Source organism: Callithrix jacchus, chromosome 15 (genome assembly GCF_049354715.1).
Source record: "Callithrix jacchus isolate 240 chromosome 15, calJac240_pri, whole genome shotgun sequence".
Taxonomy (NCBI): domain Eukaryota; kingdom Metazoa; phylum Chordata; class Mammalia; order Primates; family Cebidae; genus Callithrix; species Callithrix jacchus.
Window position 1 is genome coordinate 1,223,719 of NC_133516.1, and position 25,426 is coordinate 1,249,144.

The window sequence follows — 25,426 nt, forward strand, 5'->3', positions numbered from 1 at the left end:
TGCCCCAGGTGTCTCTGGACCAGAAAGCTGTAGATCTGTGTCTGCCAAACCTGGTTGATAATGAGAGTCACTGGAGAGCTTTCTAAAAGCTTAGACTTTCTTGAGCCCAAAGCACGTGGCTCCTAATTGAAGATACGGGTAGGGACCAGGTAAAAACAGCCCAGGTGGAGCTGATAATTAGCGACATGCCAGAGTCCTACAAGCAGGACAACCGGGCTTAGCTGTGCTCTGGGAAAATTTTCACCTGCAAGTAATGCGCAGCTGTCCGATGGAAGACCCCAGGGCAGGTTCTGACTCCAACTCTTCTTTCCTTGAGACAGAGTCTCACTCTGTGGCCCAAGCTGGAGTGCAGGGTCATGATCTTGGCTCACTGCAACCTCTGACTCCTAGGTTCAAGCGATTCTCCTGCTTCAGTCTCAGCAGTAGCTGGGACCACAGGAGCATACCACAATGCCTCGCTAATTTTTGTATTTTTAGTAGTGACAGGGTTTTGCCATGTTGGGCAGGCTGGTCATGAACTTCTGGCTTCAGCATATCTGCCTGTCTTGGCCACCCAAAATGTTGGGGTGACAGATGTGAGCCACAGCACCTGACTTGACTCACTTTCTAAAATAAGCAGTACCCGCTGAAGGAAAGTGTCTAGCTCAGCCTTCTCCCAAGCTCACAGGACGTGGAATGAGGTGCTGACAGACCCTTTGGAGAAACTCCTTTCCCTGTCCTCTGTGACCAGGAGGAAAGGAGGCTTACTGGTCTGGTATTTCTGGGTGTACAGCCTCTTTGTTTCTTCCTTTTCTTGTCCATATAACATATCAGGTCACTTTGATCAGGGACAGAACTAGATTGTACCCCTCTGGGTGGCTGCTCACTACACTTTAGGGCCAGGTAACTGGTTTACTGAGTTCGGGGAACCTCCCCCATGCCAGATTGAGGTGATTTAGGTGACGAGATTTAGAGCAGATTTTGGACTCCTGAGTAGATGTTATAATGGGATGAGGCCTTGGGGCAGGGTGGATGTACTTTGTATTTGGGATAAACACACATCTTCAGGGTCTAGAGAGCTGACTAGATAGGCAGACTGTCCCTCCCCACACAATGATATCCATGTCCTAATCCCGAGAACCTCTGAATATGTCACATTATATAGAAAAAAGGGACTTTGCAGGTGGGATTAGTAAGGGGTTTGAGACAGGAAGGTTGGCCTGAATACCCAGGTGAGCCCAATCTAACCACACACATTCTTAAAAGCACAGTACTTTCTCTGGCTTAAACAGGAATGATAAGGAGGAATGGGAGGTCTGAGAAGTCACCATGCTGAACAGGGAGCAACCATGAGTCTCGTTCACCTCGTGTATCCCCAGAGCCTGGAACCCAACCGGTGTTTGGCCACAGAAAGGCCAATAAAGTGAACTTTTGTGGTTTCTTTTTGTTTTTTGAGATGGAGTTTTGCTCTTGTTGCCCAAGCTGCAGTGCAATGGTGCAGTCTTGGCTCACTGCAACCTCTGCCTCCCAGGTTCAGGCAATTCTCCTGTCTCAGCCTCTCGAGTAGCATGTGCCACCACGCCCGGATAATTTTCTGTATTTTTCGTAGAAATGGGGTTTCACCATGTTAGCCAGGCTGGTCTCAAACTCCTGAGCTCAGCTGATCCGCCCGCCTCAGCCTCCCAAAGTGCTGGGATTACAGGCGTTAGCCACTAAAGTGAACGTTTAAGCACTGCATTCCAGCTAGCAGCCGTGAATTATTTAACCTCTCTGACCCGCTGTCATCCCGTTTCTATGGATATCAGAAGGGCAGTGAAATAACCCACCCAACGTTATCCAATGAATGAACAGTGGCGCTGGCCCCACTGCAAGCCCTTCAGAACCCTTCTGGTTGACAAATCTGGCAGCCCCCCACCCCCACCTCGGCCTGGCCAAAATGGGCAGAACTCCTGGGTAAACAGGAGTGAAGCTTCTTATGGCCCCATTTTGTTTCTTTGCTTCATTCTGTGCCTTTGCTTTCTGGTGACTGGTTGTCATCCTATTTCTTGAGCACAGACCAGCAGAGGGTGCCAGTGCTGGTACAGAGAACTTCAGCTCCCAGAGCTGCCCTGGGGAAGAGCTGCTGTAGGGAAGGGCCTGCTCCTGACCACCCACAACAAGTGTCCTTAATGATGAGAAGCACCTACTGGTTTATAACCTGGCTCTGTGGCTGGAGAGAGCCCCTGGACAAAGGACTTCATCTCCATGGCTGCAGTTTTCACAGCTGTGAAAGGGGACAGGGTAAATGCACCTCCTAGGGGTACTGAGACAGTAAAATGAAGCAACTTATGAGACGGCTTCTCACACAGTCCCTGGCACTTCATTCTTTGTTGAACTTCCATTCTTTTTGTTTTGTTTTGTTTTGAGACAGAGATTTGCTCTGTTGCACAGGCTGGAGGACAGTGGCGCAGTCTCTGCTCATTGCAACCTCTGCCTCCTGGGTTCAAGGGATTCTTCTGTGTCTGCCTCCTGAGTAGCTGGGAGTACTGGCACACACCCCCACACACACACCACGTCTGGCTAATTTTTGCATTTTTAGTAGAGATGTGTAACCGCCATGTTGGCCAGGCTGGTCTTGAACTCCTGACTCCAGGCGATCTGCCCGCCTTAGCCTCCCAAAGTGCTGGGGTTACAGGTGTGAGCCACTGAGCCCAGCTGAATTTGCATTCTTTATCAAGAGTCAAGCTCGAAGACCTCTCATTTCAGATTGTGCTCCAACCACATGAATCATTTTTTGGACTCAGCTGGCTATCTCCTTTTCCTCCATGCTTTTATGTCTTTACCAAGTCTTCCCTCTGTACTTAAAGAGCACTCCCCAACGGTGTAGCCATCACCCTCAGGTTCACTATAAACTATACAGGAGGCCCAATTCAAAAGGCCCTTCTAAGCAGGGAGCTCCTTTCATTTGAATACTGCTGCAGGCCACGTGTAAATTCAAGACACTGCCTTTGCTTGTATATTTCCAGTCTTCCAGCCTAAAACCCAGCCAGTCCTAACACTGACTGACTGTCCATGTATATTATGTAAGACCCCATGCTGTGCAGGGATTCTGAGTTAAGTAAGACACAATCACTGTAAGCACCTCCAACAGAGACAGAGATAGCAACAGATGATTTCAGAACAGCATATGTGCCTGTCTACAGAGACCCACTCTTAGGAGGGGAACATTAATTCAGTTCCCAAGAACCTACCAGGTACCACCCTTCAGAGGAAGAGAGGTCTCCACTTCACAGACAGACTTTCAAGGCCAAATTCAAAAAGGAACCAACAGGACCAAGACCGGACCCCAGGTTTGGCTGACATCACTATCTTTCTTTTCACAAGGAGGCAGAGGCCCCTTGAAGACGTCCTTTTGCACAAGCTCCAAAGTATCTACTAAATGGAGATCATTATGGCTGAAAATGCATTTTCTCCTTGTCCTTGCAGCTGCTCTGTAAGTTTGGGCTATAGCCTGATGTTCATCTGCCCCAGCCCTAGCCAACTGCTAGCCAACAGATCACAGGGTTGTGACCCTTGGAATTAGAAGCCATTCTACACACAGTGTCTCTTCTAGGTGCTTTTTTTCATCAACGATTAAACCACAAACAGGCCAAGTGACAAAGCATTCAGTTCCTTCACACGGTCATTCCTTCCCCCTCTCGCTTCACCTGATGCAGAAGCATTTGTCAGTCAAACTTGAGCATTACAAGAATATGCAACAGAAAGAATTAGAGAACTCAGTAATCCAAAAGCTGCTAAATGAGGGTTTTCTGCATTTTTAAGGGTAAATGTAAAGGAGTCCCAAGAAAAGTGAAGTCACAGCCTCTGCAGCTTATTTTCAGTTCTTAGAAAAGAGCCAGTGTCAAAGGGAAAGCGGCTCTGGCCCAGAACACAGACTCCGTTGTCTGGCAGGGGTGTTTGCTGATAAACCAGCTTGGATTTGGCACCAGAAATTAAAAATTCTGACTTCTGTTTTCAGTTGGTGATATCAAGGAGGAAACACAAGCCAAAGCAGTGAAAGTTATTAACATTCAGAGAAACCACACAGCTCAGCTAACGTGCTGGGGTGACACCCTTCTATCACCAAGCCACCAGCAGTTTTGAGGTGACTGTCATAAAAAACACAGTGGCCTCTTTTTTCTACCCCATGATGCCACACATTCCTGAGATGTGTTATCACTCAGAGCACCATGTAGGCCCAACCAGCATTTTTCAATGGACATTATTTACCAGAAGTTGGGGGAGGACAAATGGAACAGGATAGGGTACAGGGGGTTTTCGGCAGCTTGGGTCTGCTTTCTGGCATACAAGCAGGTTTTGCCACAGACTTTAAGATTTTGGGAGTTGGCCGGGCGCGATGGCTCAAGCCTGTAATCCCAGCACTTTGGGAGGCCGAGGCAGGTGGATCACGAGGTCAAGAAATCAAGACCATCCTGGTCAACATGGTGAAACCCCGTCTCTACTAAAAATACAAAAAAATTAGCTGAGCATGGTGGCACGTGCCTGTAATCACAGCTACTCAGGAAGCTGAGGCAGGAGAATTGCCTGAACCCAGGAGGCAGAGGTTGCGGTGAGCCGAGATTGTGCCACTGCACTCCAGCCTGGGCAACAAGAGTGAAACTCTGTCTCAAAAAAAAAAAAGATCTCGGGTGTCTACTACACATCCAGCTCAGGGACTACTACCAGGTGCCCTATAATAATTTTGTGAATAAGGTTTGCCTTTTATTATTATTATTATTTTTTTGAGACAGAATCTGGCTTCATCTTCCAGGCTGGGGTACAGTCGCACAATCTCAGCTCACTAAAACCTCCGCCTCCTGAGTTTAAGAAATTCTCGTGCCTCAGCCTCCAGAGTAGCTGAGATTACAGATGTGTGCCACCATGCCTGGCAAACATTTTTCTATTTTTAGTAGAGATAGGGTCTCACTATGTTGCCCAAGCTGGTCTCAAACTCCTGGCCTCCAGTGATCTGTCTGACTCGACCTCTCAAAGTGTTGGGATTACAGACATGAGTCACTGCACCCAGCCATTATGACTAAATTTTAGCCTAAGAATTCTGTAACAGAGATCTCATTGTCTGCACCAAAATTTAATTTAAATGTAATCAAAAGAAACTGATCGAGTGACCTAGCCAGGGAGTGTGCCTAAAGAGAAATGATGATGAGATGGAATGTGGTGTCCTGGATGAGACACTGGAACAGGAAAGGACATTAGGAATAACCCCAAGAAGTCTGAATTAAGTAGAGATGGGTTATTAAAAGCATCTCAATATTTGTTTATTAATTTTAACAAATTCACCATACTAATGTAAGATGTTAATAATAGGGGAAGTTGGGTACAGGTACATGGGAACTCTTTGTATAATCTCTGCAATCTCTCTCTCTCTCTCTCTGTGTGTGTGTGTGTGTGTGTGTGTGTGTGTGTGTGTGTGTGTAGACAAGCAAGAATATACTGATACTCCCAGCAATTATGATTTGGTGCCTACTAAGTGTCACATACCATGTAAAAGTGATCTACACATATCTTCATTTATTCCTCACACTAGTGCTATGAGCTGGGCATAATCTGCATTTTACAGCTAAAGAAATTGAAGAAGAGATGGTAGGTACCTTACTCATAATCACATGGCAAGGTTAGTGGCAGATAAAGGGCTCAAATACAGGTTGACAGGACAGCTCAGCAATACTGCCTCAAATATCCCCAACTGTGAACATTAAACAGTTCCAAACAAGCTGCATGAGGACCATGAAAACAAGGCACACTTTCCAATCTGCCCCACATTAGAAAGAAAAGAGTTTAGAAGCAGAGCACATGCCAGGCACAGTGGCTCATGCCTGTAATCCCAGCACTTTGGGAGGCCAATGCAGTTTGATCACGAGGTCAAAACATTGACACTATCCTGGCCAACATGGTGAAACCCCATCTCTACTAAAAATACTTTTTTAAAAAATTAGCTGGGAATGGTGGCATGTGCCTGTAGTCCCAGCTACTCAGGAGGTTGAGGCAGGAGAATCTCTTGAACCTGGGATGTGAAGGTTGCAGAGACAAGATCATGCCACTGCACTCCAGCCTGGCAACAGAGTGAGATTCTGTCTCAAAAAAACAAACAAACCAAAAGCACAGCACAGCCAAGACACAACACTCAATGCTGGAGAGGATGTCTGTAAGTCCACCAATATCACCATACATTCTGTGCAATCAAGAAATTTACTTGGATGGGGGTGGGGTGGGCTCCTGTGTGTAATTCCAGCACTTTTGGAGGCCAACGCCAGTGGATAACCTGAGGTCAGGGGTCTGAGATCAGCCTGGTCAACATGGCAAAACCCCATTTCTATCAAAAATACAAACCTAGCCTGGTGTGGTGGCACACTCCTTCAATTCCAGCTACTCAAAAGGCTGAGCTGGAGAAATGCCTTAACCTGGGAGGGGGAGTTTGAAGTGAGCTGAGATTTTGCCACTGCACTCCAGCCTGGGAGTAAAACTCCCTCTCAAAAAATAAAAAAAATGAAAGGAGGAGGGCCATGTTCGGTGACTCATACCTGTAATCTCAGTACTTTGGGAGGCCTAAGTGGGTGGATCACCTGAAGTCAGGAGTTTGAGACCAGCCTAGCCAACATGAAAAAACCTAGTTTCTACTAAAAATACAAATAAATATATGCATATATATAGATATGTACATACATACATACATACATATATATATATTAGCCAGACAGTGGCACCGCTACCTCATTCATCACCAATGTTTGTTTATGTCTCTTCCTCTCTCTTTTCCTTGGAGATGGAGTCTCACTCTGTGGAGCCTCCTAGGCTGGAGTGCCATGGTGTGATCTCGGCTCACTGCAACCTCCACCTCCTGGGTTTAAGTGATTCTTCTGCCTCAACCTCCCAAGTATCTGGGACTACAGGCATGCACCACCACACCTGGCTAATTTTTGTATTTTTAGTAGGGATGGGGTTTCACCATGTTGGCCAGGATGGTCTCGAACTCCTGACCTCCAGTGATCCACCTGCCTTGGGCTCCCAAAGTGCTAGGATTACAGGCATGAGCCATCATGCCTGGCTTTTTTTTTTTTGAGTTGGGGTATCCCTATGCTTTCTAGGTAGGCCCTCAAGCGATCCTCCCACCTCAACCTCCTGAGTTCCTGAGATTACAGGTGAGTGTCACCTTGCCTGCCATGATATTGTCACCACAGACCCCTCTCATTCCCTTTCATAGGAAGTCACTGAGAACCAGAAAAGCTTGAGCCAAAAACTAGGGAAACTGATAGTTGAACTCATTTCTGCTGGGTGCCAAAGTTCTCTGTGCCTCCTTCTGTGAAAAGTGGAGGTGGCAAGATCCAGTGGCTCACACATATAATCCCAGCATTTGGGAGGCCTAGTGGGTGGATCACCTGAGGCCACTGCACACCAGTCTGGACAACAAGAGTGAAACTCTATATTGAAAAAAACAAGAGAGTAAGAAAGAAAGAAAGAAGAGAGGAAGAGAGAGAATGAGAAAGAGAGAAGAAAAGAGAGAGAAAGAAAGAAAGGAAGGAAGGAAGAAAATCAGAGGCTTTGGTCCCTTAATCTGCCACACTCTGGAGTAATTCTGTCCTTGCTTGAATGTGATCTCCTTGAGGCAAAGTCTGGGTCTCCTTTCTCTTGCATGCCCACCCTGGCCTGTCTGTCTCACACTACCTGTTCAATGATGGCTGGCCCATGTAGAGTATGGGTTTGAGGCATCCCAAGACTAGGAGATGTAGAAGATGTGAGTGAGAAGCCTTGGAATGTTCTGCCTATCAGGAAATGTGTCTATCCCAGAGTTCAGCCGAGAAGCTGTGCTCCCTCCGACGCCAGTGCTCAGAGCTCCCTTACACAGGGTGGAACCTTGGATGGCCAAGTATATTGGCTCAATATTTGCCTTGAGTAGCTGGGTGCAGTGGCTCCAGCCACTGCTGGATCTGTAATTCTAGCACTTTGAGAGGCTGAGGCGGGTATTCAGAATATGATAAACGTAATATCTGCAATGTTTTGAGTGTAACACAAAATTTGAAAGAAATTTTTAAAATGAGATGTAATTTCATTACATCAGTATAAAAAATTCCCTCATGGCAAAACACGGTAAGCAAAGTCAAAGGACAAACAACAAACTTAAAAGCAACAATGTAAGTCATATTGCCAGGAGCTAATTCCCTTCATATATCTAAAGCTCCTACATATCAATAATAAAACAGTAACCATATAATAGAAAAACAGGTAGCAATATATAAACAGTGAGCTCTCAGAAAGAGAATTACAAAGGACTCATTCACATGAAAAGATGCCCAAACTCCATTAAAAGAGATATATAAGTTAAAAATTAGAAGAAAATAACATTTTCACCAATCAGATAAACTCTAGTAGCACTCTGTACTGTTGAGTCTATAAAGAAACAGACACACTAAAACCTTGTTGGTGTAAGTATATACCGATAAAATGTTAATGGAGAACAATTTGGAAATGTGGGAGATGATGTATTTACATGTAAGTATTGTGTACTTCAGCATAGATATAACCGGAAAAGTGGCGGGGACAACTAAAGCATGTTACATTCAGTCGATGGAGTGAATGCTCTACAGCCATCACAGAGAATGAGGCAGTCCCGTAAATACCAAGATGAAGTGATCTTTTAGACACCCAGAGCAGCAGATCTTTCTTCTCGTTGGCTTCACTACTGGTAGGGTCATCTTTGGTAAGGTGATGCAGAACATCTAATTCAATAATATAACTTCCCATAAATACTTAAGAAGAATTCAAAGCTACCAATTGGGAAAAGAGCTTTTTATAAAGTAGTGCAAAAATCTACAAATTACTTAGAAAACAGAACATCATGCAGAAAACTCTAACTAAAAACATCCAAAATGGAATTCTTTACTACACTTACATGCTAACCTGTCTCATCATTCTACCATATCTGCTTCTTTTCATCCTCAACCCCAGATAACAGTACAGAGAGCCCAGACATCCTTAAACTCCATGTAAGCTCATGTTGTTAAAAACAGCCAGAGGGTGATTAACTCATGAATCCCCAAGTGTGTTCTCAGATTATCCACAGGAACCAGAAAGCAGTGAACTTTTCCAAATGCACAGAAACAGAAGCAGAAAGCAAGTGATTTAATCAAGACACCACAGAGATTAAAGGTAAGCATCTACTTACCACGTGAATGAGTGTTTGTCTCATCTTGATCTCTGACTTAACCAACTATACAAAATTCCTATGAACTGAGAAAAGGTTTATTAGACTCCCTTCTGAAATCAGAGGTACTAGATTAACTGAATCCATAACTGCTAAACTATGAAACACAACTAAAGGCTAAACTATGAAGCTTCAGTTTTATTTCAGGCAACCTCCCGACATAAACACAATCTAGATATAAAAAAAAAAAAGCTCAACATACACACATCCCCCAAAAATTACACAGAACACAAACACACAGAAAGGGTGGGCCTGCTTCCTATGCACAGCACTGTCAAGCTTGCTCTGGTAAATGAAAGCCAGGAAGCTCATCCCTGAACAGGATGAAGGGGATGAATACAAGAGCAAGGAAGCCCTTCTATGAAGAGAGTTTGGAGTGTGTCTCTGTGTGTATATGTACTCACATTTTTAGTGTCTTTGGTGTGTGAAAGGAAAATAAATCTTGGGGCCCCTAAATCACTAAGCTAAAGGGAAAAGCCAAGCTGGGAACTGCTTAGGGACAACCTGCCTGTCACTGAGATAGATGCATAGCCTATTGCCTCCTTTGGAAAGGCTAATCAGAAACTCAAAGAATGCAAGCACTCCTGTGTCCCACCTCTCTGTGACCCAGAAGCTCCTTCCAGCTTCAAGTCTCCTTCCTGTCTTTGCTTCAAGTTGTCCTGCCTTTCCGGACACAACCATTGTACTTCTTACATATGTTGGCTGATGTCTCACTTCTCCCTAAAATGTATAAAACTAAGCTGTGTCCCGACCACCCTGGGCACATGTCATCAGGACTTCCTGAGGCTGTCTCAGGAGGGTGCATCCTCAAACTTGGCCAAATAAACTTTCTAAATTAACTGAGACTTGTCTCAAATTTTCAGGGTTACAAATAATACCAGCAAATCCGGAGACCCGCTGAAGGGAAAAAGAAGGTAGTCTAACTTCATTATGACTGCAAAAATGCATCTGGTATATCCATACAATAAGATATTACTTAGCAAATAGAAGGAAAAGAACTACTGACACAAAAAACACGATGTATGAATCTCAAAATAATCACGTTGAATTAAAAAAGCCAGAAAAAAAGAATACCTACTGTATGATTCTATTTATACAATATATAAGTTAGAAAATGGAAACTAATCTACAGTTACAAAAGCTTATCAATGGTTCCCTGTGTATCAGAGGCAGGAGGAAGACAGTACTGAAGGGAACAAGGAAACTGTTGGGATAACAAGTACGTCTATTATCTCTAGTGGTGAAAGCTCTATGGCTGAATACCTATGTGAAAACATCTAACTTTACACTTCTAATATGTGCAGCTTGGGTGTCACTTGACTCCTCAATAAAGCTGTTTAAAATGTTTTGATAAAAATAAGTTCACATTGACCACTAATCGGGTTTAACTGAAACCTTACAAAATGAAGGAGATTATTTTCACTTTCAGAAGGATACCTGATCGCAGTTACATATCATGCTTTGTGGACAAGCAATTTCAGAATAAATACAGATTTCAAATACTTAAATGTCTGTATTTCTTTCCATTCATCCTTTTTATTATTTAAAAGAAGCTAGGCTGGGCACGGTGGCTCACGCCTGTAATCCAAACACTTTGAAGACAAAGGTGGGCAGGTCACCCAAGGTTGCGGGTTTGAGACCAGCTTGACCAATATAGTGAAAACCCCATCTTTAAAAAAAAACGAAAACAAAAATTAGATTGGGCTCAGCGGCTCACGCCTGTAATCCTAAAGAAGCTAAAGCATTTTACAAAAAACCTTTCATCACTTCAAGTTTCTTACAGAGACTCTCTGAAATTCAATAAACATTTAACTTTTTGGAAAAGACAGGACCTTACACACCATCCTGTCCAACTTTCTCAATTTAAGAAAGTAAACTTAGCCCCTCCCCTTGTAGGGAGTTCATCCAGTCTCGTAGCTTTGAAGTCAGTTCTGTGTTGCTGACACCTACCGTTGTCATTTTCATCTTGACCTCCCCACTGAACTACAGACATTTATGCCACTGCCCACTAAACCACCTCACTTGACTATCTAATAAGTACCTAAAACCAATTGTGGCCAAAAGGTATCTTCTGATTCCCCTCACCACCAACTTCTCCTCCAATTTCTTTCATCTCTGTAATTGAACAATCACATATTCAGTTCTCAACTAAAACCTAGAAATCAGCTCATGACTAGTCATCTCCTGCCTTCCACATAGAATCCACACTTAAGTTCTTAGCTCTGTCTGCAAAGTAGATTGCCAAAGCTGGCCCAGGCTCCATCTACCCAGCTACTATGGCTTCTTATGCAGACAACAGCTATGAAAGGTCCCCATTTTCTCTCCTGCCTCTACCAGTCAGTCACTACACAGGAGCCACAGTTATGAGGCCATCAATCCTCAGACCTAGAATACTCTACATTGCTGCCATCATTAAAGTGACATCCTAACTCCTTATTCTTCCCTAAAGTATCAAGGCCCTTTCCACCTCTCTAGCCTCATCTACCACTCTTTTTTCTCTGGATACATTCCAACATTTCATACTGACTGTCTCAAACACAGTAAACTCATTCCCACCCCAAAGCCAATGCTTTTCCACCTCCATACCTGGAATGCACACAGATACTTCACCATTCATATCTCAACTCAAATAACATCTTGAAAAGCTTCCCAGACCTCACAATCTACAGAAGTATCCCCTGGTGAGAAGCAGCTGGTGAGGGGAATCAGGAGCCCTTTGGCCACAATAAGTTTAGAAATGTATTAGGTGTTCAAGTGAATATTTAATTCACTTATCATAGATCCCATTTTACTGATGTTACAGTACTTATCACTATCTAAAATTATTTTGTAAAGTTCTTTACTTATATATTATATATGCTAATAAAATTCATTCATTCATTTATTCATTCATTCATTCCTGCTATGCCTATCAGAAGCACTAGCCCAAATAAGAACTGTGATCTTTTCTTATTTCACTTGAAAGCATTCATTTCTGGGTGCCTGGTACTACTGGTTAAAAAGTGCCCATGTGCATTTTTTTTACACCTATTTTAGTTCTTTTTTAATTCCCAAGTATGACGATTGGGTTTCCACACTCAAACCTGAGTGTGAGCCTTTTGACAACATCAGCATATTACCAGTCTGACGTTTAAAAATAAAGGTCACTTTCAACTGTCCTATTAATTTTACAAGATTCCAAATCTCCTTCCTTAAACCTTTTTACATCATTACCTGCCTGATGTTTAAAAATAAATTTCAATTTCAACTGTCCTATTAATATTACAAGTCTTCAAATTATGCTTCTAAAAACCTGAAAAATTCAACAACTGGCCTGCCTCATTATCATGAGATTCCTATTTGATATAATATCAACGTATCAATTTACATGAATGTTGTTGATTTTGAGACTGCATGGCCTGTCACTATAATAGTACACTTTTTGATTAGGATAAGATCAATATAAAAAGTATTTACTTTTTTTTTTTTTTTTTAATTTTTTATTGGATTATAGGTTTTGGGGTACATGAGCAGAGCATGCAAGACAGTTGAAAAAGTATTTACTTTTAATGATTAAATTGCGATCTCTAATATCTTACCTTTGGGATACTTAGCAAACAGACACTTACAATATATACTATCTAAATGCACCAATTTAAACATTTTTAATTCCTTTATTTTCTTTTTTAGAATTTCAAAGCTTTCAGACACTGCTACCAAAAAATCCACAGTAGATTTTTTAACTGGTTGTTACACATTATAAATGGTCTCATAGTAAATCATTAATCACTGGGATGTACATTTTATGAGGACAGAGATGTTTATCCAGTTTGTTCATTCTATTCCTCAGCACCTATTCCTGGCATATTATCAGCATAAAATAATATATGTTGTTAAATACCTGCAAGCTCCTGTTTTCCCTTATGGAGATCACCATATTACTTGCACATTTAGAGCATACTGCTAATATGTGTAATCTCTTCTTGTTATTGCTTGATGCCATAAAAATATTAAGCATGATCCGAACAGAAATTCTAAATCACAAGTTCTTGACTTTCAAGTTATACAGTGATATGTGGCAAATGGGTGGCAAGTGATCAACACAGATTTTTGCATAAAGTGTGATCAACATAGATTCTCTTACCTTGTGCTGAGGAGGCAAGACTCAATATGGAGTCTGGATACACAGACTGCTCTAGGGCTAGGGAGAAAGCCACCGATAGAAGACCGTCTGTCTGTGCATCTCTGAATATAGACTGCCAGAGTATCAAGTTTTATACGGATGCCAAGGTGAATGTTAAATAGCGCTACAGGGCTGCTAATGAACGTTGCCATAAGAAAGTCATCAGAAGCAACCATTGTGAATCCTAGAAAAGCAGCTCAGTTTTTTGTGCTGCAAGTAATTTATACTAATGAAAATTCCAATAGTCAAGTTCAAGAATAATCATTCATGAATAATCAAGGTTATTCCTAAAACATTACCCTTGCCCTCACATTTCTAAGAAAAAAGCAGCAGAGATACAACTAGTTTGCTGGGAACTACATATAACACAGTGAACAAGAGTGGGAATGTGTGTCATCTGAATGCCACCTATCATGTCAAAGTAGGCTGACACTGCAGATCAGAAGCAAGCAGCTCTCTGCCACCTAATACACCCTAAATATGAATCCCTGTTCCATCTTCAACCAAGTAACCACTGGCATTTATAACCTGTTTCTTAATATGAAAATATGAATAATCCCTGTATAGATTTGTAAATAATAAAATCTATTTTAAAAAAGAAAAGTAAACATATACTTCTAATCCTTTGATCACCATGGTCTGCCTACCTGGCTGGCTGGCTGGACTGAGGAGGAGCAGGTTCAGAACCCACTGGGAAAGCTCCTATAAAAGATAAGATGACAAGTAAACAGGCCATTATTTAACAAACAAAACGGACTTTTATAAAATATGCATTATACCACTTCACACCCACCAAGATGCCTATAATCAAAAAAATAGCAATGGTTGACAAGAATGTAAAGAAACTGGAACCCTCACACATTGCTGGTGAAAATGTAAAATCATGCAGTCACTTTGGAAGACAGTTCCTCAAAATGTTAGGTATAGTTATCATGTGAACCAGTAATTCCACTCTTAGGTATACACACAGAAGAAGTAAAAACAGATCGACACAAAAGCTTCTACACAAATGTTCATGGCAGCATTATTCATACTTGCAAAAAACATGAAAACAACCCAAATGTCCATCAACAACAGACAGACAAATAAAATGTGCTATATCCATATAATGGAATAATATATGGAAATTAATAAAAAATGCATGATGATATGCAAAGATAGATAAACCTTGAAAACATGCTAATGAAAGAAGTCAGACACAAGACCACAAGTCATCTGATTGCACCTACATAAAATGTCTAGAATAGGCAAATCTATAGAGACAGAAAGTAGATGAGTGGTTGCTTAAGGCCGAGAAATTTGGGAAAAATAGGGAGTGACTGAATGGGTGCAAGATTTCTCTTTTTGATGGAAATGTTACAGATTAGACAGTGGTGATAGCTGTACAACTGTGACTATATTAAAACCATTGAATTGTACACTCACTTTAAATGAGTGAGTCCTATGGTATGTGAACTATATCTTGATAATGCTATTAAAATATATTGTGTATTATCTTTAAATAATTATAGCTTTCAACCATCAAATGACATGTCTTATCAAGATAAAGTATGGACATGTTGTCACCCCAACAGCTACATTCCGTATGGCTCACAAAGTCCTCTCACAGCCCCCAGTCCCCATGACCAAGAGTATTCCCCAGGGCATTTCTGCCAGAGCTCCCAGAGAAGATGCTTTCTCTTCCTAGAATCACAGGTGGAGCTGGTTTCAACTGGGGTTCCTTCTGTGACAAGAGAGAATAGGCTAACACTCTAAGAAAAGCAGAATGAGAGAGGGAGTGGGGCAGTGGGATAAAGAAAGAGGGGGAAAGAAGAAGGTAAGATAGGAGGAGACACAGAGAGGAAGAGCACAGTAATTATTGTTGGAGCATCTGCATCCAGCCATGCTGGCTAGTTTTAAGTGGGTCTCTGTAATTTGCTTTTAGGAGAGTCTTAATATGTTACTTCACTACAAACTCTTTCCCTACTTAACTGATAACTTTCCAAGGATATATACACAAGTAAAACTAAATCCTGGGCACATTTTGTTTAACACAAAGATATATGAATATTAGAAACAGCACACATAGCTCAGTGGTTAAATGAAGTCACACAGACTTAGATTCAAATGCGAGTCTGAGGCTTACATAAGTGACCTTGGGAACACACAATTTAACTTACTCCCAAACCTTAGTTGCCACTTCTGTAAAATGGGAGCCCTAGGTTTGGTTTTCTTACAGACAGGCCACTGTCCACATTAAATGAAATAACTCATGGCAGTGTCTCAATACAGTACCTGGCATATGAGAACACAACAATATGACCCACCATTATTAGTGGTAAACTCATGATTTATCACAGATATATTTAGAGCATAAAAAAGTATTGTTTTAAAGCAAAGATAGTATGAATAAGACTAGTAGGCAAGAGCCAGAGAAAACTGTATCATGCTTTACAAAAAATACTTCTTATTTATTTGTAGAGCATTATTTTTAAGACATGTTAGAAACTAAACCTAGTAATGGTAAAGACAACAGCCAGAACCAAAAATTTTAATTCATAAAAATCAATTCTGGTTCTTAGCTAACTTTGCCCAATACATACTTTGGTCAGAGTTATTTCTTATTACCTTCAGTCTGCAATCACTTTTGGAAACCACTCCCCACTTGCAAATAGACAGCTTTAGACAACTATTTAGATTGCTAAGCTTTCTGTCCTTCTACAACACTGCATATTATTGCATCCACATGACAGAATTCCCTCCATTTATCTACTGCCCATAGATATCACTAACTTGGCTCAGACACAAGTTCTCTCCAAAAGTGACCTTGTGATTACCCAGTTCTGAGTTCATTCATTCATTCAACAAAGACTTAATGAGAACCTACTATGTGCAAGGTACTGTACTGGATACCAGAGATGCAGAGAATAAAAGAGATACCTCTTCTTTGTGTTCTCATGAGGACCTGTTGCCTCCTCATCACAACACTGACCACACTGATTACTGATTTTCTAACTCCTTCTCTGCAACCCCTACAGAGAATCTAAGCAACCTGAGGTCAGGGACCATAGCAAAGCTGATTTGCACCGTATCACATTATTTTGAATAAGTCATGAAAAAAACTGAAACAGAATGAGGTGTCAGCACAATATAGCCACAGCATAGCTATTTGCATGGTCAGAGACTCATGCAGAGCATGAGTAAAGTGAGGTGTGTAGACACACAAACTTTACAGATGAAATGCACCAATTCCAGAAAAAACACAAACTACAATAACTCATCCAATATGAATTTAAGTAACTCTATAACTATTAAGAAAACTGGCTTTGCAATTTAAAATCCCATAAACATCTCTAGGCCAGTGAGGTGCGATGGCTCACACCTGTAATTCCAGCACTTTGGTAGGCCCAGGTGGGTGGATCACCTGAGGGCAGGAATTCAAGATTACTCTGGCAAACACTGTGAAACCCTTCTCTACTCAAAATACAAAATATTAGCTGGGCGTGGTAGTGGGTGCCTGTAATCCCAGCTACTCAGGAGTCTGAGGCAGAAGAATCCTTGAACCCAGGAGGTGGAGGCTGCAATGAACCAAGGTCGTGCCATTGCACACCAGCCTGGGCAACAAGAGAAAAATTTCATCCCCCACCTTCCCACCAAAAACAACAACAACAACAAAAAAAAAAAAACAGCCCAGATGGCTTTACTAAAGAATTCTATCAAATTTTTTAGAAAGAATTAACACTGGTTTTATACAATCTCTCCCAGAAAATAGAAGAGAAAGGAATACCTCTGAATTCAATAAAGGGAGTGGTCTAGACATAAGGAGACTAAGCAGAGTTTAGAACCAAATGCAGTCTGTAGTTCCAAACTAGATCGTGTTGTTAAACAGAATTTGATCGGATAATCAGTAAAGCTTGAATAACGTTGAAGATGTGAAGATAGAAATGTATTAATTTTCTAATTTTGATGGTCATTTTGATACTACACAGAAGAATGGCCTTAGGAAATGCCACTAAAATATTTGGAAGCAATGGGTCATCAAGTCAGCAACTTATTAGCAAATGGTTCGGGGAAAAGCAAATGTTATCTGAATTGTACTGATAACCCTCCTGTAAATGTAATCTTGTTTTAAAACAAAGAAGAAATATTTCTTAAACATATAGGAGGCTATCTTTATGATCTCAGGATACAGAAGAATTTCCTCAACTAGGTATAAAAACACTGCAAATATGAATGTTATAAATTCAGCCACATGAAGATTAAGAACTTTATAAATGGAACATTATTCAACTTTTCAAAAGAAAAGAAATTCTGGCTTTTATGAGCCATATAACATATGTGACAACACGAATGAACCCTGAAGACATGCTAACTCAGATATGCCACTCACAAAAAGACAGATGCTGTAAGTTTCCACTTATATGAAGTATCTAGAATAGTGAAATTCATAGAAACAAAAGGCCAGCGGCTGGCCCTGGAGGAAATAGAGTCGATTAATTAATATACAGTTTCAGTTCTGTAAAATGAAAAACTGGAGATCTAGTGCTCAGTGTTGTGAATACACTCATCACTACTGAACTACCCACTTAAAGATGGTTAAGATGGCAAATTTCATGCTTATTACCACATACATATATACACTTGTGGATAACACTTGAAGAAAGAAAGGAAATGGTTAACACAATATTGCAGAAGTCTCTCCTCTCTGGGATGTGATCTGAAAAGGGCACAAAGGGAACTTAAAAAAAAATTTCCTTGAGTTCAAGTACAAGTGGTTTTCATCATCCTCAAAAGGATAAGCTCCTGCAAATCTAATTTTTAAAATAAACTCCCCAGGAAAGGGAAGATGAGCCAGTACAAAAGCTCTGAAAATAAATAAAAAACTACAGGACAGGGAAGGCAAAAGGAAAGAATCATGAATTCTCTCAGTATTATTAACTTTAAATTATATTCTCTAAATAATAAAGGATCAATTTCTGTACAACAATTTAAAGTTATAAGTGGTACTGCTCAAACTAGATGTACTTTATGTAACTACCAAATATCTTTCTAAAATATGGAGCCAAATAATATCAATCCCTCAGCCTTTCTATATTGCCCACGACAACAGAAGGAGTCAGACAGGACAGGGGAAGTCCTCAGTGGTCTGAACAAGGAGAAGCACAAAGAGGCACTGAGGGCCAGCGTTCTGCCTCGAGAAAGCAGAAGCTGGTGGCTACACAGTATACAGTTTGTTCAGAGGCCTCCCACTTCTGACTGGTTTTCCGCTAAGAAAAAAAGGGTAAGGGTCAAAAATATACCCACATGGTTCCTTATGGGGTGGGGGGAGAAATTAAAATGTCTAATTCTTCTTCTCAATAGCTTTAAAACATGTAAATCAAATTCTAAATTTTCTACTGTCAACTGGCTATATCAGCTGGGACTCAGGTCAGATACAGACAGGTCACGGAGGCTGACTGAAAATCACCTATATTTCACTCTTATTTTTATTCACAATGCTTTCAGGAAAAACTTTTTTGATTAAAAATTTTCTCATCATTCTACTCAAAGTACCATAGGTTCTTTATTCTATCAAATGAGATTCTCACTCTGAAAAATACAATGGAATTCTTTAAATATAAAATGTGCAACCTCCAAATAGAATCTTGAGTCCTGCCCTATTCCCTGAACTTCAGATTCACATCTTCAATGTCCTTCACATTTCTACTTCAAAGTCTAGCCAGCATCTGAGACTTAACACTGCCGAAAAAAGTATCATTCAGATCCACCCCTTCTCATATTCCAACAGCCCTTTCTCTTCCAGGCTGGTGTCAGAGGCTGTCACACTTACCTTCCACTGAGCTGTTAACACTTAAACTGTCCATGGGCAGGGAAGCTAAAAGAGCACCAATTGTAACACTCCTTCTGGGGCCTCAGGGCCTGCACAGAGTTTTGCTCCTCCCAGCACCCAAAAGCACTCACCCCAGCTCCTGCACACGCTTACCTGCATGTTCCCTCCCATGATGGGTTGAGCACAGGGGGTTCTAGTGAGTGGAGTCTGCCCCTGCCAGCGCCTAAGTGCTACTTTCAGCATCCACGCCCCAGTTCCCACCAGCAAAGCGTTCAGGGAAATTATCCTGCTTCGTTATCTCAGTCAGGTGACCAAATCAACATCAACAGTGAGCAGTCACATTGAAAGTACACATTCTTTCCTTTGTACGGACAGAATCTTTTCGGTCTTCCTCCCAGGCATCCATAAACCCAGATGTATTATGAGAAACACATGTGATAAATCCCATTTGAGGGACATTCTACAAAATACATGACCAGTAGTTTTCAAACCTGACAAGGTCACCAAAAAGAAAGGAAAGTCTGAGAAACTGCCACAGACTAAAGGAAGCTAAGGAGACACAAAGGCTAAATGTAATATGGTAAACTGTGTAAGATCCAGGAACACAAAAAGGACCTTGTTATAAACTGAATGTTTGTGTCCTGCCCAGAATCCTCATATGCTGAAGCTTTAACCTCAAATGTAATAGTATCTGGAGCTAGGGCGTTTGGGAGGTAATCAGCATTAGATGAAGTCATGAGGGCAGGGCCCTGGTCTAATGGAATTAGTGCTCTTATAAAGAGACACAGAGAGCTTGTTCTTTCTTCTGATGAAAACACACCTAGGAAAGGGGACTGTGCCGTGTGCAAATGAGGAAGACGCCTCACAGGAACCCAACCATCCTGGCACCCAATCTCAGACTTTTCACCTCCAGATCTTTGAAAACAAATTTCTTTTGTTTAATCCTCTCAGTCTATGGAATTTTGTTATGGCAGCTAACTGATACAGACCTTAAGTAAAAACTAAACAAATCAATCATGTATAGAATTTAATCAATAATAATGTATCAATATTACTTCACTAAATGTGACAAATGACCACACTAATGTAACAGTTTAACAATATGAAAACTGGATGAAAGTTATTTGAAAACTCTACTATTTTCACAACTTTCTGTAAATTTAAAACTCTTCTAAAACACATAGTGTATTTCTAAAAATTCGATGGCTTCCTATACTTTTCTTAAACCAAAGGCCTCCCAATCTCTTTTACTCATCATCTAATACTTACACCTTGTTTACTCTGGTGTACCATGTTCACCTTTACAAGAGTTACACAGTATGAGTTACATACATGTACATGTTTGTCAAAATTGATTAAACTGCACACTTAAGATCTATGCATTTCTCTATATATGTTATACTTCAATTGCAACTGTTTTAAAATATATAATTGCCTCATCACGAGACAGAGTTTTACTCCTGTTGCCCAGGCTGGAATGCAATTCGCTCACTGCAACCTTTGCCTCCTGGGTTCAGGCGATTCTCCTGCCTCAGCCTCCTGAGTAGCTTGGATTACAGGCATGCACCAACATGCCCGGCTAACTTTTGTATTTCTAGTAAAGATGGGTTTTCACCATTTTGGTCAGGCTGATGTTAAACTCCTGACCTCAGGTGATTCACCTCCCCCAGCCTCCCAAAGTGCTGGGATACAGGCATGAGCCACCTCACCCAGCCCACCTTATTTTTTAGGTTACAGATGAACTGAATATCAGCGCACATCAGAAACTAACAAAGAACACAAATATGCTCAATGATATCTGATGTCTTCTAAATCACACATCTGACCCTTTTCATGGCACAGCTCTCCCTTAGTCCAATTCCTTCCTCAAAACCTTCTCTCCATATTTTCCTTTAATCAAAATCACCTACTAAACTTTACCCTAGACATAAAATCATCTGGAAAGCAAGGCCTACAAAGGCAAACCTCAGATGCTTAGATACTTTCTATCTTACAGCATGGTGTCACCTCACTTAATAATAGATATTCTACTAAGATTTAAGACCTTCCGAACAAATACTATGTCTAACTCAAGGTCACTCTGGAATTCTCAGTAATGATTAAACAACACAGGAGGAGTCAATGGCAAGATCTTTTGATCCTTTTCCTTCCCTGGCCTCAGCCTTATTGCAAAACACTCCCTCCCTTCTGCTACCTGGCCCCACAAGGCATGTTCTTACATTCCATGTGGACCAATAATTTCTATCATCTCATAAATTCTATACTTACTCTAATAAAAAGTTAATTGTTCTTGTTACACTAAAGTCCTTTTCTTCATCTGACATTAAAAACTACTTCTATAATTTTCTAATTTTTCAAAACACTGTTAATTTGCACACACCAAATCAACATACTTCTACGTTGTATTTTTGCACTTTTCATTTCCTGATTTGCCTTTTTCCTGCCGACTCACACTATTTGATCACAACAAATTTCTAAGCTTTTTCTCAACCTGGACTATTTACATTATAAAATGTCCCATGTTATCTAAAATGCTCAATTTAAAATAATAGCTAAATGATTTTATTCATCCAATTTTACAATATGAGTTTTTAATTATTTCAAGAACTTTATCAACAAGCAAGTTGATTCTTAGGTGCTTCAAAGAAACAATTGTCAGTATGAAAAGTTAAGGCTTATGTGGTATTAATCAAATATTCTCAAGACTTGCTCAAATAGAAAACAACTGTAAATATACTCACGTGTTGCTTAATAATGGGGGTACATTCTTAAAAATGCATCATTATGCAATTCACCGTGGACATCACAGTGGACTTATACAAACCTAGACAGTCTAGCCTACTACACATGCACCTAGATGATACAGTTGCAGACCTATATAGCAGCTTACTGTAATGAATACTATAGTATGTGTGTATCTAAACATAGAAAAGGTACTGTGAAAATACAGCATAAAAGATAGAAAATGGAGGCCTGGCGCGGTGGCTCATGCCTATAATCCCAGAACTTTGAGAGGCCGAGGCGGGTGGATCACGAGGTCAAGAGATCGAGACCATCCTGGTCGACATGGTGAAATCCCGTCTCTACTAAACATACAAAAAATTAGCTGGGCATGGTGGCACGTGCCTGTAATCCCAGCTACTCGGGAGGCTGAGGCAGGAGAATTGCCTGAACCCAGGAGGCGGAGGTTGCGGTGAGCCGAGAGTGTGCCATTGCACTCCAGTCTGGGTAACAAGAGTGAAACTCCGTCTCAAAAAAAAAAAAGATAGAAAATGGTATACTTATATAGGGCACTCCCCATGAATGGAGACTGCAGGACTAAAAGTTGTTGTGGGGAAGTGGGGGGTGAATGAATGTTAAGGTCTAAGACATTGCTCTACACCACTATTGACTTTATAAAGACTTTACACTTAGGCTACACGGAAAAGTTCTTCTTTCTTCAGTTAACTAACCTTGGCTTACCATAACTTTTTTATTTTACAAACTTTTAAACTCTTCTATAATTGCACTTAGCTTAAAACACACATTGTACATTTGTACAAAATATTCTTTCCTTATATCCTAATTCTATAAGCTTTGTTCTGTTTTTAATTTTAAAACTTTTTCTTAAAAACTAAGACACAAACACCCACTAGCTTGGGCCTACACTGGGTCCAGATCATGCACATCACTGTCTCCCACCTCGAATCTCGTCGCACTGAAAGGTTTTCAGGGGCAAGAACACACATGTAGCTCTCACCTGCTATTATGACAGTGCCTTCTTCTGGAATATTTCCCGAAAGACCCACCTCAGGCTGTTCTGTAGTTAACTTTTCTTTTTAATCAACAGAAGTACATACTAAAACAATAATAAAATGACAAACCAATAATATATTTAACGTTATCAAATATTATGTACTGTACATAACTGCATATGCTACACTTTTACAGGGACTGGCTGCACAGGAAGTTTGTTTACACCAGCATCACCACAAAAACCTGAGCAACTAAGAAATTATGAATACTACAGCTTCACTAGGCAATGGAAATTTCTCAGCTCCCTTGTAATCCGTGGGACCAAAATCATATATGAGCTCTGATGACCTCACTGGCACTATGCAGTACATAACTGTACTACACAAATTAGGGCTACACGTGGCTGTACAAATGTATAGCAGTCCCAAGATACACACTCAAGACCTTCAGCTAAACAAAGAAAGACATGTCAAAAAGTTTTAAGTCCTGTCTCCTTCCCCGGATTCTCCTGATTATTTCAGTACTGAAAAGAACTTTCTCTGGTTGCTGAGATGTTTAAATGAGTTCATTACTATGAAAAAGGTATTATTAGTGTGACATGGTAAAAGCCCCATAAAACTGCATACCTCAACCATACCTCGGCTTTCTATTGAAACTGCTCTCTGCGACTCAAATGTGACAGGCAAGCAGTCCACACCCATGCCATCTTGGCCCCTGTGACTTATAACAAGTAATTAAGGACTGTAATTTCCACCCTACCCAGACAATGTGTAAACAAATGCTAATCTTGGCTTTTGTGAACCACTTAAGTAACAATCAGAATGTCAAAAGTCACCTGGCCCTGGGATTGTCCGGAGCCCCTCACCCTCCTTTTCACCTAGGAACCCACTGGAATGTCCAGAGCCACTCACGCTCATCTCCGCCCAGGAGGTGATTCATAGAATCCACTAGCCCTCAGAACGTCGGAAGCCCCTCACCCTCACTCCCGAGGTGGTTTTATGGTTATAAAATGTCTTGACACCCTCCTTTTGGGCCACGGGTTGGAGAGACGCGAGTCCTCCGTGGCCGCCGGCAATAAAGACCCTGCAATTTGGCATACTTTTGTCTTGGTGTTGACTTTCTACGCTCAAGCCAGTACAACATTAGCATAAGAAAGGAAATATTTCGGCGTGGGAGGGAGGGGTAAGCCTATGGCAGACACCGGTTCAGAGAAAGGAAAGGGGGAAGAGAAAGACAATGTAAACACAGGCCAGTCTCCCTAAAAGAAATGTAAATGTATATGGCTATCTCCCTTGCTCCTCATCAGCAATATGTTTTTTTACAGACACCTACCCTGCATTTGCTGATACACTGGCAACAACCTGTTTAAATCAGGAGTGTGACATGCTACACTGCATGTCAGTGTGGAAAACAACGATGATGCACCGTTCACATCTAGACCCACGCCTTAGCCTTTCCGGGAGTCCTTCAGAGCCACCCGCTGGGCAGGCACCACCAAGCCGGAGCACAGCCTTCCGCTAAGTCTACATCCCAGCCTGTGCATCCGAAGGGACCCAACGGCTGAGTCCCAGCCCCGCTGTGGCAGAGGGAAGGGACCAGCACGCACACCCTCAAGTCTACATGAAGACCCTTTCCGGGGCTGTCGCCGACAGCGACGCCCGGACCACGCCGGCCCTGGGCGGCAGATAGGGTTCTGGGGCGCACGCCGCGGAGGCAGGAAGGAGGCCGGCGGGAGCGAAAGGTCACCGGGACAGGCTTGTCTCCCCCTCACTTCCAGCAGCGGCGGGCCCCAGTCCCACCCCTCACCCAGGCCCCTGGTCTGGTGGCACCACGGCCACAAAGGGTGGCGAGGGCGCATGTCCGATGTCTGGGTGCCTCAGTACCTGAACCCACCTGGTCGAGTGGCAGCTGCACCGCATCGCCGAGGGGCCGCGGCAGGGTGGAGTCCGTGGTACTGGCGGTGCCGGAGGGCGACAGAAAGGCTTAAACTAAAGACTGCTCTCTACTTTGCACCCAGCCGCCGCCCGCCTTTGACTTCCAGCAACTCCCAACGCCAGTTTTCCACTTTGCACACGCAGGTGCCGATGGCCGCCCACGGCACAATCGCGGCGTGGAACCGTGACGCGGTCGCCAATCAGAGAGCGCCGGCAGCACAGCGCCCCTCCCCCGTGCCGAGGGGCGGGGCGAAGGGAGGAGGCTCGCCGAAGGCTGTAGCCTGAGGGTGCCTCGCGGGCGGGGTGGGATGCCTTTCCGGGGTGAAACTTTAGAATGGCGTCTTTGCCTCCTCACTCCTCCCTTTGTTCTCCCTGGAATGTCACGGCCATCCACCTCTCTCTAGGAGGGACAGCAGGCAACCTAGGGGTGGGCAGTGGCCCCCCAAAAAAGGAGCGGAGTGAGGGACGTTCCAAGCATTGCTGGGGACATTGGGGACCAAGCTTGGGCCTGGGAGGAGGGGGACGATGAGCCAAACCTAGCTGAAAAGCCCCTTTGTCTTTGAAACTGCTGT

The 25,426-nt window shown here is 42.1% G+C and overlaps 1 protein-coding gene across 1 annotated transcript in view; it reads right to left on the reverse strand.

Moving 5' to 3' along the window:
• LOC118151079 (uncharacterized) overlaps positions 1-24,879 on the reverse strand; it is a 113,576-nt gene extending 88,697 nt beyond the window's left edge. The window contains exons 1-2 of the mRNA XM_078350061.1: positions 24,814-24,879; positions 14,024-14,078 (exon numbers count right to left, since the gene is read on the reverse strand). The gene's annotated coding sequence lies outside the window, so the exon portion shown is untranslated. The remainder of the gene's footprint in view (positions 1-14,023; positions 14,079-24,813) is intronic.
• Between the last annotated feature and the right edge of the window lie 547 nt (positions 24,880-25,426).